The sequence below is a fragment of the Natator depressus genome, chromosome 10 (assembly GCF_965152275.1).
Source record: "Natator depressus isolate rNatDep1 chromosome 10, rNatDep2.hap1, whole genome shotgun sequence".
In the NCBI taxonomy this organism is placed as follows: domain Eukaryota; kingdom Metazoa; phylum Chordata; order Testudines; family Cheloniidae; genus Natator; species Natator depressus.
In genome coordinates this window covers 41,379,490-41,399,698 of record NC_134243.1, presented here as the reverse complement: position 1 = coordinate 41,399,698, position 20,209 = coordinate 41,379,490, and the positions used below count along the sequence as shown (strand labels likewise).

Genomic DNA, 20,209 nt, shown 5'->3' with positions numbered 1-20,209 from the left:
ACATTTATACACAGAGAGATAATATCAAAATAAGCTATTAAAGCTTTATACTATCTCAGAATAAATGAAAGGCAAGGAGGAAGTAAAGTTTCAGGAAAGGGAGTGTATGGATGTCTTAAAGTACATGAAGATAGTGACCTGGTAATAATCTTTGTTTGGTGTGCAAATTAAAATATATATATATATTACACTTGAAGGTTATTGGCATGCTAACTCAAACAGCTGTTTTATAAATCTTCAGACTTGGCTCCTGGTGATGAGAAATATCAGCTTTGTGAAGTTTGAAAAATCAAATCAAAATGTACAAGTGGCAAAAAATTCCTTACTGTCTGTGCATGGTTTTCTTACCTATTGAAGGTGCTTACTAAGTCAATTTCCTTCCCTTCCCAACCTCTCAGTTTTTTCTGTCTTCTAAAGATGGACAAACCGATACTACTGTGATGAGAGTCATAGGAACCTAAATATAATAAGGCATCAATAGTGTCAATATTGGCAAGAAGAGGTGGGATGTGGAAAACATAAGAAATTAGCTTGGTTAAGTGGAAAAGGCAGAATTATGCAGGACCTTGAAGGCGAGGATGAAGATCTTTGGTATTGAGAGAGGTTAAATAGCAGTACAGCTGACCACTTCCTTACCATGTATTATTTTGTGCTTCATGTCAGCTCTCAGTCACTGCCTCTTTAAACTAAATAGTCTCAGGGCTTGTCTACGCTTACCGGGGGATCAGCGCGTGGTGATTGAAGCATTGGAGGTCGATACTAGACCCACTAAATCGACCGCAGATCGCTCTCCCATCAACTTCTGTACTCCACCTTAACGAGAAGCACAAAAGGAGTCAACAGGAGAGCATCTCCCGTCGACATAGCATAGTGTGGACCCCCGGTAAGTAGATCTACTTAGATCGATCTCCCCCTGTAGTGTAGACAAGGCCTCAATCTTTCTGAACGCTTTGTATGAAAGTCTTTCTTGGTGTTTGTTTTTTGTTGTCTTGCTCTAGATCTTTCCAATTTTGGTCATGTCCTTGCTGAAGTGGGCTGGCCCGGCTGGGGAATGGTTTCAAACTGAAATATATTGTGCTCGTGTGTTTTCTGCTGTAGGTGTCATAAACATCTGTATTATATATGATAATCAGCCATAGAATAAGTCTTCATTTTCTGTGCATGTACAGTAATTTCAAACTCCACAAATGCAATTCAGTGATTTGCTGCAGTCCACTGCACACTCACAATTATAGCACACTAGAAACCTATATATAAAACAGATTTCAAATTATAGAAATTAGATATTTTGCTTTGATAACATCACCCTTTGTGGATGAGATTTTGTTTCTTTGCATTAATGAGAAATTCTGAAAAACTTGTGGCTGAGGACAAGCTATGTGTGGCAGAGACCTTGAAACAAATAATGGGCGATTTAAAGGGGAAACAAGTTGTTAATATTTTTGGAGGGGAGGGGTCGCTGGTGCCGTACTAACTGTTTGAAAAGCGGGCTGATGGGAAACGGGTGGCCTGGCTTAGACACATCGCAAAGTGCTGTTCCTCTCCGGCAGTAAAGGACTGCTCTTCTGCAGGGAGCAGAAAATTGAGGGCAGTTCTGCCTGTAGGGGGCAGGACGTGGAAAGGTCAGAGGCCTGGCAGGATGGTCTGGGTACTATTCTTCCTGCCCTAACAATATCTCCCCTTCACTTCCCTAGACTGCAGCATTCAGCATGTGGGTTGTGTACAATGCTCTCTCTCCCCCCAGTGCAAATATCTTGAGTCCATCCACCCTCTCCTGTATTTATGGGGATGCCTGCTTACTAAGTTATCACACGTGATTCTGAAGTATGTCTCTGGTGCCCTTCTGGCCACACTCTGACCCGCAATTTATGCAGGCTTTTAGGGACGTAGCTGTTATAAATACTACCCTCGTCTTCACCCGAGCCCTGATGCTACTCTCATTGCCTCCTGGTTCAACAGCTGAAGTACTTCTTCCTGCTTCCCTTTTAATGCTGCCATGAAGGGACCCCTGGGAGGGCTCTCTCAGACATCATATCAGGAAGGGAGGGTCTCATTCTAGTCTCAGGGAGAGGGCTCCCAGGAGTCTCTAGATCCCTCCTAAACAGCTTTTTTAAAATGTTCATTTTTAATTTAATTATGCCCTGGTTGAGCTAGGGATGTAAAAGTTTAACTGGTTAACCGATAAGCATCAGTCTTAACAGTTTCAGTTAACATTAAATTTATGTTTACCCGGCTGCTGGCCCTACTGGTTCCATTATATGTTATAATATATATATTATCAATTCAAATATATTACTTAGTGGTGAAGTTTATGGGATCCTATCTTGCAGGGTTTTTAGAGAAACTAAGAAGCAAAAATGACCGGAGTCTTCATCTTGTAATGGCAGGATATTGATCTTGTGACCTCTGGTTAATCATCTTTTGGAAGGTGAAAATACTCCAAAGGTCCTACCAATATGTCCTTTCTTTCCTGCACAAAATACAGCAAGAAGTCCTTGCACTTCAACAAGGACAAGTGCAGAGTCCTGCACTTAGGAAGGAAGAATCCCATGCACTGCTACAGGCTGGGGACCGACTGGCTAAGCAGTAGTTCTGCAGAAAAGGACCTGGGGATTACAGTGGACGAGAAGCTATGAGAAGGATATGAGTCAGCAGTGTGCCCTTGTTGCCAAGAAGGCCAACGGCATATTGGGCTCTATTAGTAGAAGCGTGGCCAGCAGATTGGGGGAAGTGATTATTCCCCTCTATTCGGCACTAGTGAGGCCACACCTGGAGTATTGTGTCCAGTTTTGGTTCCCCCACTACAGAACGGATGTGGACAAATTGGAGAGAGACCAGCGGAGGGCAACGAAAATGATTAGGGGGCTGGGCCACATGACTTATGAGGAGAGGCTGAGGGAACTGGGGTTATTTAGTCTGCAGAATAGAAGAGTGAGGGGGGATTTGATAGCAGCCTTCAACTACCTGAAGGGGGGTTCCAAAGAATCATAGAATCATAGAATATCAGGGTTGGAAGGGACCCCAGAAGGTCATCTAGTCCAACCCCCTGCTCGAAGCAGGACCAATTCCCAGTTAAATCATCCCAGCCAGGGCTTTGTCAAGCCTGACCTTAAAAACCTCTAAGGAAGGAGATTCTACCACCTCCCTAGGTAACGCATTCCAGTGTTTCACCACCCTCTTAGTGAAAAAGTTTTTCCTAATATCCAATCTAAACCTCCCCCATTGCAACTTGAGACCATTACTCCTCGTTCTGTCATCTGCTACCATTGAGAACAGTCTAGAGCCATCCTCTTTGGAACCCCCTTTCAGGTAGTTGGAGGATGGAGCTGGGCTGTTCTCAGTGGTGGCAGATAACAGAATAAGAAACAATGGTCTCAAGTTGCAGTGGGGGAGGTCTAGGTTGGATATTAGGAAACACTATTTCACGAGGAGGGTGATGAAGCACTGGAATGGGTTACCTAGGGAGGTGGTGGAATCTCCATCCTTTAGAGGTTTTTAAGGCCCGGCTTGACAAAGCCCTGGCTGGGATGATTTAATTGGGGATTGGTCCTGCTTTGAGCAGGGGATTGGACTAGGTGACCTCCTGAGGTCTCTTCCAACCCTAATATTCTATGATTCTATGATTCTAATGCTATGGATGTGAATAAGGATCACTGCAATTAAACATCTAACCCTGCACTCCTGGCCCCAGGCCCACCCCCAGCTATGGCCCCAGCCTCCACCCCCTAATCTGTGTCCGTGTCTCCTCCCTGCCCCGGCAAGTTAGGGCTCTGCTCCCAGGCCCAGCTCTGGGGGGGTGGGGTGGAAGGGGTAAGGAGGGGGTTGGCTTTCAGCACTGCCACTATTAAAAATATTCCAGGGCCACTGGTTCACAATGAATCGACTGCGCCTATATTTATCTTTGTCAAGTGCCTTTATTAACAACTAAAACAGCCAGTCTTATGTGTAAAACTAAAACTCATTTTTTGGTTTAACTTTTTACATAATATCCCTGAGTCGTCCGAAAACACACACAATCTGATTAGCATTTCAACTCTACTGCTGATTTTTGTTAGAAAAATTAACATGTTTACATGCTCTGGTGTCAGTCTTGTATGCAGCCGATTAACAGTAAGGCCAGCGTTGGAAAATATACGTTCTGCAGGCACAAATGATCCTGGAATTGCACAGATAACTCTTTGCCCATTTTCCAAGCCTTAGAAAACACCGTGCATTGACCTTCCACCGCTCAAATGGACTGCATTCCAGTGAAGGACAAGGCTCCCTGAAGTAATTTTCCAGTTCATTTTCTACTACATTCTTCTCATTCTCCTTTCTGGTGTAATCTTCACGTAAAAGCATCACCATAGCACTCTTCTGAGTTTCATGCATTTTTTCGGCACTGGCTCTATCGGCTCATCTGGTTCAGCACTTCTCGGTTCAGCGTTAGCACTCAGCGGTTCTTCTGTTTCTAACATCAATGCCAGTTGCAGAAGCTTTGATTTAGCAGTGATCTGGACAGCAGGGGAAAGAAACCACATGTGCTTATGGCATGGATCTAACAAGGAGGCAATAAGTGCAGGTTTGGCAGTTATGGCAGGATCGTTGGGTTTCATGCGATGCTCCAGAGAGTGATGAACAGCAGCTTTGAAATCAGTGACTTTTCCATTTTCGACAGGAGCTTTGCTTCCAAGGTGAGCTTGAAGAAGACTGTTGCAAATTGGATAAATATTTGAAATCGACACTGACTGTTCAGCTGACATGGCAGTTGTAGTGCATTTTAAAGTGGAAAGTACTGTTAAGATATCCTCTATTAATTGCCAGTGCTCATCTTGCAGCTGAAGCGTTCGGGCATCAGATTGTTTTGTTACAGAGCAATCTGAAAGTGCAGCTGTTATCGCCCACCTTTGCTCATTGAATCTTTCGAACATGTCATATACTGAATTCCAGCGAGTTTTATATGACTGGATGAGACGGTGTTGCATAACCTGAAGCTGTGTTTGTTTTCTTTCAAGTGCATTTGCAGCCACGGTGCTGTGGTGGAAGTGTGCAACTAGTCTACTTGCAGCTGCAACAGCACAATCCACACTACTTGAAGAAAACTCATCATTTATGGCTAGCTGAAAAGTATGGGCAAACCAATTGATAGATTCCCATGTAAAATATCTTGGTGTGTTAGCGAGAACAATGTTGCTTGCATTATCGTGTACGTATGCCAAGACATGGCCTGTCAGACCCCATCTTTCCACTGTAGCGTTTAGTTTTTCAGCAAGGTTTTCTGCTATATGTCATTCTGCCATACATTCAGTTTGTAAAACTGTGGATCAAAGCTCCCAGTTCTCAATATGATGGCATGTTACAGTCATGTAGCTTTCTGTAGTTAATTCTGTCCGGCAGTCAGTGGTGAAAGCTACTTTACCGTTTTCAAATTTTTCCCGGACAGACTTCACACAGTCTTCATAGCACTTCTCTAGTTGCGAAGTTATAGTCTGTCTCATAGGCACACGGTATTCAGATTCTACAAAACTCATCAATGCATGAAAACCTGTACCCTCAACCACACTTACAGGCAGCATATGTATAGTGATCGTGGTGCACAAGTCCGTTAGTTTTTCCTCACGTTGTGTGTTGCATTTTCTTGAACTGCCAGAAACAAATGCTTTGAGCATTGTTTGATTTTTGCCTTCTGTTTCACATGAAACAGAGGGATGTTTCAGCTTCAAATGGTTCAGTGTTGCTCTGGTGCTGTTTGCATCCCTCAGCTCTGTATTACACAGTTTACATTTAACGGTGTCCTCTGTTGTTTTTGTGAAATGATTTCAGGCAGTACTCCTTGTCGATCACTCCATCTTTACCATGGAACAGTAGTTACCAAAAATCACGATAACTTGCATGATGTTGTTTGAAGGACGCTACCAAAGTGTGACGGGAGGAGGGGACACGGACAGTATTAACTGCTTGCTGTATTTTGCATGGGAAAACAAGGACATATTAGTAGGACCTTTCGAGTATTTTCACCTTCCAAAAGAAGATTAACCAGCGATCAGAAGATCAATTTCCTTCCATTACAAGATGAAGACTGTGGTCATTTTTGCTTTTTAGTTTCTCTAAAAACCCTGCAAGATAGGATCCCATAAACTTCACCAGTCAGTAATATATCTGAATTGACTATATATATATATATATATATATATATATATATATATATATATATATTATAATATATAATGGATCCAGTAGGGCTGGCAGCTGGGACCACAGGCATGCGGGGCTCAGGGATGCAGCCAGGAGGGACCCCGGGTGCGGGGCCGGCAGTGGAGGCCCACATAAAATGTGGGGGTGTTGCAGCACCCTCCGCACTACTATTTTCCCGCCTATGTGAACTCCTTAACTGTTAACCATTTAACTGATATAATTTACTAGGTTACACAGTTACTATTTTAAACCCTATTTACATCCCTAGGTTGAGCAAATACTGATCTTTATCGTCATTCTTTTGCAATATAGGGATCAGGGATACACAACTCATCCAGTGTAACAAAGTTCTTTCCTACCAGCATTTTTAGAGTATTATTTTGTGCATACTCTGTGTTAAAATCTTTAATGGCTACTATACAAAACTGTTTTTGTTTTTTTTTATAGTGGTTAAATGTTGGTGAAAGGTCTGAGAGCTGCTACTAGGACCTGTAGTCCAGCCACTTGCAGTGTAGCAGTCAGTTGGGGGCTGGAAAAGAACAGGTGGTAGCAACTAGAAGGAGGTGCCTTGAGGGGAGGAAGGCAGATGGTTTGCTGTCACCCCTACATGACAGGCACTTGACAGGTACTCAGACAGCCAAAAAGTGAATCATCATTGATTGCCGCCTACAAAAAATTCATAGACTGTAAATAAATATGCTGATTTATGTAGACAACTGTTTCAAAACATCATTTAAAATACACTATATACTATCTTCAAAATCATAAAGTAAACATAGCAGAGTAAGTGTGTTTTGAACCTTTCTACTGCAGAAGCTAGTGTTTCCCTGCCTGTTTTTTTTTTTCCTTAGTTTGTAGATATTAGAAGAGTGAAATTGTGGGAGCAGGGGGTTGGATTGAGCTGGTACGCAGAAATATGCCATGTCATCTCTTTTCTGGTCGTACCATCAGTTTCTGTAGCCTTTAAACTTTAATGAAAAATAGTTTATAGCCTTATGAGTGCAGAGAGAACCGTATGAATGGGAACCAGTGCAGTATTGTCAGTAGCAAAGGGCTTCAGAAAGACACAAACATAGGTCCAAAAAGTGTGAATTTCCCCCTTTTACCGACTGGGGCATTAACTTTAAATTTGAATTATGAACATTTTTATATTTCCTATTTTCCTACTCATCACTTTGTGAGAAACGTAAGTTTGGAATTGCATTCACAGTCTGACTTTTTAGACCAAACTTGGTTAGAATATTGCACCTTTCCTGGTTGCACTGAATGGATATTGGCTCTTCCATTGAGGTCTCTTTCTATGTAAATCCTAATTCTGAGGATGTTTTTAAAATGCACTTTGGCCTAGCTCTTTCTGACTGTGGCTATTAAAGAAACTCTCTCGGGGTATCATTGCTGCATGGATCATCTCAGCTTGTATTGATCCACCTTAGTCTCTATGGAAGTTTAATGATCAGCTATCTAACATCCCATCTAACTTTAATTGTCTCATGGGTGTATGTAGGAGCCCTGGGATATGCAGCTCATGTGAAAGCCTTGCAAAGTATAAGGCGTCTCAGAATTTGTTGAAAGATGTTGCCAGGACCAAGAGATTTCAGCAAGGGCCATGCTACAGATATTGGGTTGCATACCTTCAACAGTGTTCACGGCATCCCTTACGTGAGAGGAAGGATGGGATTGTGGGTAAAGCACTGGAGTGGGAAGCAGGAGATCTGGGTTCAATTCACAGCTTTCCCACAGACCAGTGCGGTCTTGGACAATTTGCTTAACTCTGTGCCTGAACTAACTCCTAACTTGTAAAGTGGGGATGGTGGTACCTACCTCTTATCTCACACCCTCTGTCTGAATTTGGGGACTCTAGGCAATACATGCCATTTTTATTTATTTATTTTTGTATCAGTATGAAACCACCTCAGTGGACTCTGAGAATACAATGCAATGCAAGCAAGCCACCAACAGACTCTCACATTACATCTGGATGACAAACAATTTCAGCTTCTCTAGTTTGGTGCCAGTTAAGGGCTATTTCCAGTTAGAGCTGGATTTCCAGATTTCTTCTTCTCAACCACAGATGCAACCTACGTGGAGATGAGGTGCTCTCACAGAGGGGCTTCATACTTAGAGCACTGGATCTCTTCCAGCAGGATCTTTAGAGACTGTGTATGCCAAAAAGGTGATTCTGATCTGGATTGACAAATCAGGCCACAATGTTTTACAAAAAAAAAAAAGCAGAGAATATCAGGATTATGCTTCCTCTGTTAGGAAATCCAGTAGATGTGGATCTGAGTAGTGTCCAGCAAGACATTTCTGGTAACCACTTCTCTGGCAGTAAAGGAAAATATCACAGACAGGCTAAATATATGGCTGTTCCCCACCAGTGTTCCCAGGGATATGGAGTTTTAAATCTGTTCAGAACTGACAACAAAAAGCTATTAATGCTCTGGTCAAGGCACAATGCACCCAATTGAAGGGCACCATTTCTTTTCACCAGGTAGTGAAGAGGAAGCTTTCATGTTCTTCTCCACCAGTACTTCTAATGGCAAAGGTTCTAACCAACCACAGGGGAGAGAGAGGTTCAACTATCTTAATTACACCATATTAGCCCCGGAAATATGGTTCTCAAACTAGCTGAAAATAGTAGTGATAAATTGGATCTGGTGGAAAGTCTAGCCACATGTGATCACATCCCTGTCAACATGGATTCTGAGAGGGTAAATAAAGAGATGCTTGATGTTTCAGAGCAGGCATCCCAAGTCCTCCTGGCTCCTCTTGAATGTATGTACAAGACATCTAAACTTTATATGGAAAAGGCTTGTGGTCTGATTTGAAAAAGTCCATATGGATCATTTCAAATACCCTCCCCCATAAAATACATGATTATCTTCATTTGTGTGGGTCAGAGACAAATAATCTACATGTTATTTTTGCCATTATTTTGGACTATCGTGCACATGTAAAAGGTAGATCAGTTTCTAGGCCACTTGCCATTAGGTTAATGTGAAAGCATTTTTTTAAATTAATTTTTCTGGAGTTGAACAGATTGTGAGTTGAGATATAATATTGTAGTGTTAGAGGTATAATAGACTTAATATACCATAGAATTTTGTAAAGCTACAAAAATACTAGGAAATTATGCAAAATATGAACAGTTGGAAGAGAATAAAAATTCTACACTGAATCAAAGGATGACTCTTTTGGGTTTCCCCCCTTAAGGCTATTTTTCTTCTTCCCACAAGCAGAAATTGCTGAAAACACTTTGGTGTGTGTGTTTTTTCAGGTGACGTATTGCTAAGCAATGGAAATCAGAAAAGGTCCCTATGGTACACAAATGGATTTCAGAAATCTAAGTGTGCTACCAATGAAACACTGGTTTATAGACTAGAACTAAATAAGATTTTTCCAGAAAATTTGAATCCTTGCCTAGGTATAAAGGTTTATTTTAAAAATCTGCTTAAAAATGGATCATGGAACACAAGGGAGAAGAAAGTAGTAGTAATCGTTGACAAGTTGCTGTATGTGAACAGCAACTGTTTCTGCCCCAGGAATCAAATACCTAAAGAGACTTGATCATTCCCATCTGGTCTTGTGTGGGAAATAAACTATAGGGGTATGTCTACACTGCAGTGTAAGCTCAAGGTTCAAACTCAAGCTCCAGCCTTACCTCCTTCTTCTGTCTGTACACAAATTGTGCTAATCCAGGGTTTGAACCAAGGATCCCAGGACCCCACATGGGTGGAGGGTCTGAGCTGAGTCAAGCTGGATTCAAGTCTTATTGCTTTGCAATGTAGATGCAGCCCCATTGGACTCGTGCTGTGAGAGTCTACCAAAAGTATTCCACAATCTCATGGACTGTCCTCTGGACAGTAAAGTTTGGTGGACAGTCAAAGTTTTCCACACTGCACCGTGAACAAAGGGTTAGAGTGGCCATATTTTGGGAGGGTGTGACATACCCAGGGTACAGTCTAGATTGAATAGCCATGTCACCACTGTCGTCTTACCTGGGGTGCTCTTTACACTGCTTTGTTGTTGTAGCCTCCAGTCTAGACGGTTCACAAACAGTAACCAGCATGTAAATCACTCCCAGCTATGTCTGCCTGTGCTGCAGCGAGCCAGCCACATTTGGGCTCTTACCAGCCTTGGGTATAGTACAAGATGACTCCAGCTCAGTCACTGTACTGTCCAGCCCTGACCTGGACAATACAAGAATGTTAAGTCTGTTATTTCATTAAGCTAATAATATACCAATTATTTCAAATAGTTCTTTAGATACTTCAGTTTAAATACACTGGATTAGATAAAACAGTAAAACAAGTTTGTTAACTACAGAGAGAGAGAGATTTTAAGTGAACACAAGTAATGAGCATAAAAGTCAGAAATGGTTACAAGAAAAATAAAGATAAAATGCAATTAGTGGCTAACTTAACAAACTATGTTAAATTCAAAGCAAAGTTTTCTTCACCATATGCTCTCAACAGTTACTGGCCCAGCTTCTTAGGTCAGGACCCCTTCTTCTGGTTAATGGCTGCTTCCTTTTCCAGCTGAAATGCTTACCATTTCCAGCTGAGATTGAGGAGACAAAGAGTCTATAGGAAAGGATCTCACGTGTTGGAGCTTCCTGCTTGATGACTCTGTTTACTGCTTAAATGCAAATTAAGCAGAACACACATTCCTTTGTTTGAGACAGACCTGTTTTCCAACCTCAGTTTGGAACATGTATTAATAATACCATACAATGGACTCTTATAACTTGACATGTTGCCACATGTATTTTATCAGGACGATATTGACCAGAAAACTGAGTTTTCAGATGATACCTTACAAGGCATACTTAGTTCAAAGATTATTATAACAGTGTGTAGGTTGTGGACACAAGGGTACATTTGATCACAGAGGGCGCTAGGAAGTCTGCGATATGGGTGGGTGGACTTGAACCCACATAATACAGTGTAGACACTGGAGCCCCAGGTTGGGACCAAGGGTTCAACAATGCATAACCTGGGGTTACAAATGAATGTAGATGCTCAAGCCCTAAGTTAACAAACCCAGAGTCTTGAGTTCTACTAACCCTGGGTTTTTATAACAGTGTAGACATACCTTCAACCTGGACTCTGACTCAGGTTTGAGCCCAGGCTCCCTTTCTGTTCTCACACAAATCAGTCTGACTCATGTCAGTAAGCAGACAGGACCCAGGTCCTAGGATCCTGCTATGGTCATGGCTCAGAGCCCAAGTCCAAGCCCTGTCATATTGCAGTGTGGACACAGCTCAAGGCTTAGACCAAAGTCAGAAGGTCTATGTAGTGCAGTGTGGACTTGTTAGCATAGCTGTGAGACCTGGGTCCAGCAATTATAAATCCAAGTTTTCAGTGGAGTATGGATGCTCAAATGCAGGCTTGGAAACGCAAGGTCCATGAAACTGAGTCCAACTGACCGAGGTTTACAGTGTAGTGTAGACGTACCCAAAAAGTGTACTGGTCATTTGCTAAGATACATATCTTCAGAGAACAAAAATTATAGGTGAATTTCTTTCATCAGCCTGATACCCTCCACTTTGATCTATTAATTATCAACATATAGTTACAGTGTGCTGGAACAATTTTTATAGTAGGGATGCTGAAAGACACTGAACAAAACTGTAACCCCTGTATATGATGGAAACCATTTCAACTCAGAGGGTGCTGCCACATCCCCAGCACCACTAGTTCCAGAACCTATGTATAGTTATGTGAATTAGTTACTCAGTAGACTAAGGATGGTGTTTAGTTCAAAAAAAACTGCTGTCATGTTAAGACATATTTGTCTGTTGTGGCTTTTAAGGTTTAAAATACTTAAGGGTGGTGGTTTGTCATGGACAAAATGGGAATATAAGGTCTTTAGCAAAAAGCTAAGTCTCACATTTACAAAGAACAATGAGAAAAGTCATGAGGTGGTGTCAGTTTGACCAAAATATCCTGGTTTTGACAATAAGTTATTTAAAAGTGTTTAATGATAGGTAATACTTTTAAATTATTTTAAAATCTGTCTCTCTCACATGTATTCCACTGCACTTGTGCTCTCTGTCTTTACATACACACATGCACGTACGTACGTATGTTAAAAAATGGAAGTCTTATTACAGTGTTATAAAGACCACGACTTTTTATGAAAAACTCTAAAAGCAATGGCTGTGGTAAACATATAGTCTTAAGATTGATTGAAGAATAAAGTTTTAACAAGTAGTGACTGTGCATGTGTTGGAAGTAAGGTGGAAGCTTTTCAGACCTCACTGTCTGGAACACTTACATTATTTTTGGTTAAAATATCAAAAGTGCCGAGTCTGAATTATGGATGAAGACCTGGAAAAATCTCATTTTGAAAATTGAGTTTTAGGAACATAAAATAATATCAGAAACCTCAAAACTTCTTCAAATAACATTTTGTAAAATCATATCCAAAACCTGACCAAGTTTTTGTAACTAGTTGTATCAATTTTGTGGATTAGTTTGTTTAAACACAACAGTATGTTTATTCTTTTTATATTGAAGGACCTTTGAAGGACCATGTTTGGACCATGTTTGAAGGACCATGATACTAGTTGTATCAATTTTGTGGATTAGTTTGTTTAAACACAACAGTATGTTTATTCTTTTTATATTGAAGGACCATGCCTAAGCATGAATAGTTCCACTGATTTTAAGAAATTAAGTTCAAGAAATTTAACTACTACTTAAGTATAACTCATTAAATCTGGAAGTTAAAGAGATGTCATAATTTCAGTTCAGTGGTACTACTTACGCTTAAAGTACTGAAGCTAAGAAAAGTGCTGAATGGGGATCTAACCTGGTAATTTTTTTTAATAGCTGTCAGTATGCAATGCTATTCCACACTAATCCCCTGTGTGGACTCTCTGATTCTACACTGAGAGTGCCTTTGTGAGGTTTGGCTTAATCTGCTTTGGAAATGGATTAAACTAATCCATAAAAAGACACTTTTAGTGCAGAATAGGTGTGTCCAAAGGGGGAGCTGGTGCAGAACAGCTATTACACTCTAAATTCATACCCCCGTTTATTTTGCAACATCTTACCCTTCTAGACAAGCCCTTAATTACACTTGAAAAGGCATTTGAACAGATATAGCAAAGGAGTTACCCTGATGTTTCAGAAGGCAAAGATACCCAGAAGATGAGATATATCGTGTGTGAAATGTATAGGTTCATAGAGGGATGGTTACAGGGAGGGGACAGACTGAGAGAGAGGATCAAAGGCATCATGAGTACCAGATCTCAAGATTCAATCAGAAGAATCGAGGTAGAAAGTTAGGACCAGTTTTTCTGGCAAACAACTGACCGCTTTACTCCCATCATGAAAAATTAACAGCAGGGGATACACCCACCAGCATAACATTGTCTTGCATCAGTCTCACTGTCCAGTCCAGTGACCATCTCATCCATTGCGTGCACACCCCTCACATACCCTCATCTTCTCCTCCGCCTCCTATCTCCTATCATCTGAGTCATCATCTCTCTTTTACTATGATGATGTCAGTAATGAATATTATCATATATCATTGCATAGCAGGGGTTCTCAACCTTTTTCTTTCTGAGGCCCCCCTCAACATGCTATAAAAACTCCAGGGCCCGGCTGGGGGAAAGGGACTCGGGGCTCCAGGCACCACCAGCCAGAGGAGCAGCTGCCCTGCACTGCCTGGCTCTGGCTTCCCGCCTAGGATCTGGCCAGAGGGTGGGACCTGAGGGGGGTTGGAACTCCTCCAAGGACTGCCCCACTGTGGGTAAGGCACTGCAGTTTGGGAGGGAGCAACAGCCTTGTGCCCCCTCAACTCTGCCAGTGGGGCTTCAGCCTGCGCTACTCCCGGCTTCAGTGGGGAGAGGGGGGAGCTTGGGGTTTCATCTCCGCACTGCTCCCTACTTCAGCGCGGAGGAGAGGGGAGCTCGAGGTTTCAGCCCCACACTGCTCCCGGCTTTAGCTCTGCAGGGAGAGGGTGGGTGGTGCCAGGGGTGCGGCTTCAGGCCTGCATTGCTCCCTGTTTCAACTGTGGGGGGGGGGGGCGCCGTGGCTCGGAGTTTCAGTGGGAGGGCCGCAGACCCCTGGTTGATAACTGATGGTGTATAATATAGTATAAGGCCAGGAGGTCCCAGTAGTACCTCCTGTTTATCACCATCCATTAAATTTCACCCAGTTGCCCCTGTGTTGAGCCCAAAAATTTGGGTTAGACTAAAGCTTTTCAGTCACTGGGAGACTAAACAGTGATGGATAGGTTTGGGGGTATGTTTCCACAGAGGCCTTGGTTCTACTTGGTTGTTTGGCAAAAACCCATAAGTATTCATTCAAATTGAAAGTTTGATTAAACACAAGAAAGAACAAGAAATTAGCATTCATATTGAAACTCTGGTTGAGCAATTATGCAAAACAAATGTAAACAAAACCTTTTAAGTCCATCTCCGTTTGGAGGCAAAATATTGGTCTCATATTTTCAGAGCAACCTTCCTTTGATGAAAAGGAAAAGATTAATTTTACTTTATTCTGATGTGAGAAGGGCATTCACTTATCCTGTTCTGATAAACAGACACAATATGGAGAAGAGACAGGATGGAAAAGATGGGTGAAATATGGCTTTTGTTGATGTTTTTGGAACACTAGACTATTGGTCAGGAATGAATGGCTGCTTTGGCTGGCAAATTGACGTTGATACCTACTGCATGGGCCCTGGTTCATTCTCTGGTCAGGGGCATCATCTGTTTGGATCCTTTCTCCTTAGACAAGGCAGGTTTGGATGAATGCAGTGTAGTTTTATTTTAGGATTTGATGAAAAGCGGAGAGAATGAGAAATAGGATAGGCAGCATATTTTGTTTTGATTAGTTTGTCCACCAATTAAACCCATTTCCATAAGGCCAGACTTGTCATAGGTAACTTTGTTCACAAATTTGCTTGTTTACTAAGTATGATCTCACCTTAGTCCTTGACTTATATCAGTAGGCCATATTTGTTTGGACTACTTCAATTTTTCTTTCAGGTTTTCCTGCACCGGTCCATAACATTCATTTATTAAAAATACGTCAAGTTGTTTTCCATAGTTAATTCTTAAGCAGACAATAAGTCATAGATCATGATGACATCGTATGAACTTTCACATACTTTTCATAGTTGCTTAGGATAAATGTTTAGGTCCAATAATCAGAACAGTGCCTCAGGTAGAGGTCAGGACAGACTAATATGCCACTATGGCCCAAGGCCTCTGCAGTAGCAGGGAATTGATTAGGTGGGTTATGCCCAGGTGATCTATGCTCCATGCTGCAGAGGAAGGCTGAAAAATCCCAAGGTCCCTGCCAGTTTGACCTGACCCTAAATCAGTTGGACACTGAGCATATAAAGAAGACACACCATGAAAGCATCCAGAAAGAGGGTTCTCTTTACCACCTCAAAGCACTGGTCCACCCCATCCAATGTGATTGCAGAGCCCTTGGCCACTATCTTTGAAAACTCGTGGCGAATGGGGGAAGTCCCGGATGACTGGAAAAAGGCTAATGTAGTGCCAATCTTTAAAAAAGGGAAGGAGGAGGATCCTGGGAACTACAGGCCAGTCAGCCTCACCTCAGTCCCTGGAAAAATCATGGAGCAGGTCCTCAAAGAATCAATCCTGAAGCACTTACATGAGAGGAAAGTGATCAGGAACAGTCAGCATGGATTCACCAAGGGAAGGTCATGCCTGACTAATCTAATCGCCTTTTATGATGAGATTACTGGTTCTGTGGATGAAGGGAAAGCAGTGGATGTATTGTTTCTTGACTTTAGCAAAGCTTTTGACACGGTCTCCCACAGTATTCTTGTCAGCAAGTTAAGGAAGTATGGGCTAGATGAATGCACTATAAGGTGGGTAGAAAGCTGGCTAGATTGTCGGGCTCAACGGGTAGTGATCAATGGCTCCATGTCTAGTTGGCAGCCGGTGTCAAGTGGTGTGCCCCAGGGGTCGGTCCTGGGGCCGGTTTTGTTCAATATCTTCATAAATGATCTGGAGGATGGTGTGGATTGCACTCTCAGCAAATTTGCGGATGATACTAAACTGGGAGGAGTGGTAGATACGCTGGAGGGGAGGGATAGGATACAGAAGGACCTAGACAAATTGGAGGATTGGGCCAAAAGAAATCTGATGAGGTTCAATAAGGATAAGTGCAGGGTCCTGCACTTAGGATGGAAGAATCCAATGCACCGCTGCAGACTAGGGACCGAATGGCTAGGCAGCAGTTCTGCAGAAAAGGACCTAGGGGTGACAGTGGACGAGAAGCTGGATATGAGTCAACAGTGTGCCCTTGTTGCCAAGAAGGCCAATGGCATTTTGGGATGTATAAGTAGGGGCATAGCGAGCAGATCGAGGGACGTGATCGTTCCCCTCTATTCGACACTGGTGAGGCCTCATCTGGAGTACTGTGTCCAGTTTTGGGCCCCACACTACAAGAAGGATGTGGATAAATTGGAGAGAGTCCAGCGAAGGGCAACAAAAATGATTAGGGGTCTAGAGCACATGACTTATGAGGAGAGGCTGAGGGAGCTGGGATTGTTTAGTCTGCAGAAGAGAAGAATGAGGGGGGATTTGATAGCTGCTTTCAACTACCTGAAAGGGGGTTCCAAAGAGGATGGCTCTAGACTGTTCTCAATGGTAGCAGATGACAGAACGAGGAGTAATGGTCTCAAGTTGCAATGGGGGAGGTTTAGATTGGATATTAGGAAAAACTTTTTCACTAAGAGGGTGGTGAAACACTGGAATGCGTTACCTAGGGAGGTGGTAGAATCTCCTTCCTTAGAGGTTTTTAAGGTCAGGCTTGACAAAGCCCTGGCTGGGATGATTTAACTGGGAATTGGTCCTGCTTCGAGCAGGGGGTTGGACTAGATGACCTTCTGGGGTCCCTTCCAACCCTGATATTCTATGATTCTATGTCTTATCTTCACTGGTGAGGCCACATCTGGAGTATTGCGTCCAGTTTTGGGCCCCCCACTACAGAAAGGATGTGGACAAATTGGAGAGAATCCAGCAGAGGGCAACGAAAATGATCAGGGGGCTGGGACACATGACTTACGAGGAGAGGCTGAGGGAACTGGGCTTGTTTAGTCTGCAGAAGAGAAAAGTGAGGGGGGATTTGATAGCAGCCTTCAACTACCTGAAGGGGGGTTCCAAAGAGTGGTAGCAGATGACAGAACAAGAAGCAATGGTCTCAAATTGCAGTGGGGGGGGAGGTCTAGGTTGGATATTAGGAAACACTATTTCACGAGGAGGGTGGTGAAGCACTGGAATGGGTTACCTAGGGAGGTGGTGGAACCTCCATCCTTAGAGGTTTTTAAGGCCCGGCTTGGCAAAGCCCTGGCTGGGATGATTTAGTTAGTGTTGGTCCTGCTTTGAGCAGCGGGTTGGACTAGATGACCTCCTGAGGTCTCTTTCAGTCCTAATCTTCTATGATTCAACTGTGGCCAATCCCCGATGCTTCAGAGGAAGGTGGAAAAAATTCTCAGAATACATCTAGCCAATTGTATATTGGGAGGAAAAAGTCCTTCCTGACCCATGTGAGCGACCAACTGACGACCTGAGGTGTGAAAAGTGATTACAGTCATTGTCTTAATACAGTGCTGCCGATGTTATGGGCATGTTGAGAGCAATCCAGACTTTTTGTTCTTTTCATGACCCATGAAGGGAGGGCGTGAACTTGGGGATTCATAAACTGTAAGGCCAGAGACCATCACAACCATCCAGCCTGATTTCCTTCTCACCCTGGGCACAGAATTTTTCCCAGAAGACAGACTAAAACATATTTTAGAAATGTATCTAATCCTATTTTATAGGCGCCAAGTGATGGTGTGGCCCCACTTCCCCAGTAAGGTGTTCCAGTGTTCAATCACTCTCACTGCTAGGAAATTGCATCATATTTCAAGTTTGAATTTGTCTAACTTCAGCTTCCTCCATTAGACCTTGTTCTGCCTTTTGTCTGCAGGACTGAAAAGCCCCCTGTTCTTCGATCTCTTCTCCATGTGTTACTGCCTACGCACAATGAACCTTCTCTCTGATAAACTGAATATATGAGCTCTTTAAAACTCACATCAGAAAGCTTGTTTTCCAACCCAGGGATCATTTTTGTGGCCCTTTTTTGAACTCTCTCCTTCTTGGAGTATGGACACCAGAACTGGACACAGTCTTCTAATAGCTGGCTTACCAGTGCTGTGTACAGTGGCAAGATCACTTGCCTACTTCTACTTGATGTTCCCTTTATGTATGGGACAGTATAATGAGGTGTCTACAATGGCATACGGCCATCCACATCTGCTGTTAGCAAATATCTCCAGTGGTCAGGGATGAGATACTAAATGGGGAAAGCTCTGAGTTACTACAAAGAATTCTTTCCCACATGTCTGGCTAGTGTGTCTTAACCCCATGCACAGGATCTAACTGATCACCATGTTTAGTGTCAGGAAGTTATTTCCCCCAGGTCAGACTGGCAGAGACCCTGATTTGGGGTGAGGGAGGGGGTTGCCTTTCTCTGCAGCCTGGGTCATGGAACTAGAGTAAATGGTGGATTCTCTGTAATTTTTTTTAATCCTTAAACCAAAATTTGAGGACTTCAACAATTCAGTCAGATGTGATGGGCCTATTAGAGGAGTGGGTGAGTGAGGTGCTGTGGCCTGCGAAGAGCAGGAGATCAGACTAGATCATGATGGTCCTGTTTAGCCTTAAAGTCTGAGTCTATACATTGAAGGATCAGATTAGCCCTTTTTAACACAGCATCGCACTGACAGTTCACACTGCAACAGTTATCCACGATGACCCCAAAGCCCTTTTCTGAGTCACTGCTTTCCAAAACAGAGTCTTCTAGCTTGTACATGTAGCCTGCATTCTTTGTTCCCTGATGATTAATTTGCGCTTGGCTGTATTAAAACATATTTTATTGGATTCTGATCATTTAATCAGGCAATTCAGCTCCCTCTGTAATAGTAACATGTCATCCTCATTATTTGTTACCCCACCAATCTTCAAGTCATCTGCAAAGTATATTGGCAAAGATTTTATGGTACAGTAAAACCTGCTGTAGAGACCACCTCTGAAGAGAGACCACCTGTCACGAGCGACTACTTGCAGAGGCCACAGCTCTCTGGTGTGCAGACCTTTGAAGAGAGACCATCTCTTACAAACAACCAGTTTTGTTAAATTCCATGGGTGGTCACTCTTGGCAGGTTTTACTGTATCTAGATCATTGATAAAAATATTGAATAGCATTGGACCAAGAACTGATCGCTGGGGGACCCCACTAGAAACAGCCCGGCTCATTGTCTCACCTTCAACAATTACATTTTGAGATCTGTCAGTGAGACTGTTTTTTAATCTATCGAATGTGTGCCCTATTGTTTCCATGTCATGCAAGTTTTTTTAATCAAAACATCTTGTTGGTACTCAGTCACATGCTGTACAGTCATGAGTAGACCAAACTGTACCAAGCAAATTGGTTGTATGCAACACCTTTACACTTACCAGAGACGGAGACTAAGGGACACTGAAGAAGATTAATCCAAATTAACCAAAGGTGTGAATTTAAAGTGGATTTGTTAAATTTCATTTAAACCCTGTGTGGATGCTTTGATTCAGAATTAAAGGGGCCTTACTTTAGTTTAGCTTAATTCATTTAATATGAGTATAAAAATATTGCTCGGGCAGGTAGGAAAGATATCAGGAGGGCCAAATCGCACCTGGAGCTGCAGCTAGCAAGAGATGTCAAGAGTAACAAGAAGGGTTTCTTCAGGTATGTTGGCAACAAGAAGAAAGCCAAGGAAAGTGTGGGCCCCTTACTGAATGAGGGAGGCAACCTAGTGACAGAGGATGTGGAAAAAGCTAATGTACTCAATGCTTTTTTTGCCTCTGTTTTCACTAACAAGGTCAGCTCCCAGACTGCTGCGCTGGGCATCACAGAATGGGGAAGAGATGGCCAGCCCTCTGTGGAGATAGAGGTGGTTAGGGACTATTTAGAAAAGCTGGACGTGCACAAGTCCATGGGGCCGGACGAGTTAC

The 20,209-nt window shown here is 42.7% G+C and overlaps 1 protein-coding gene and 1 pseudogene across 9 annotated transcripts in view; one reads left to right on the top strand and one right to left on the bottom strand.

Annotated features, from left to right (window-relative positions):
- Window positions 1–20,209, top strand: part of NEO1 (neogenin 1) — a 520,914-nt gene that overhangs the window by 372,674 nt on the left and 128,031 nt on the right. The window lies entirely within an intron of this gene.
- LOC141994622 (E3 SUMO-protein ligase ZBED1-like) lies at window positions 3,918–5,828 on the bottom strand (annotated as a pseudogene).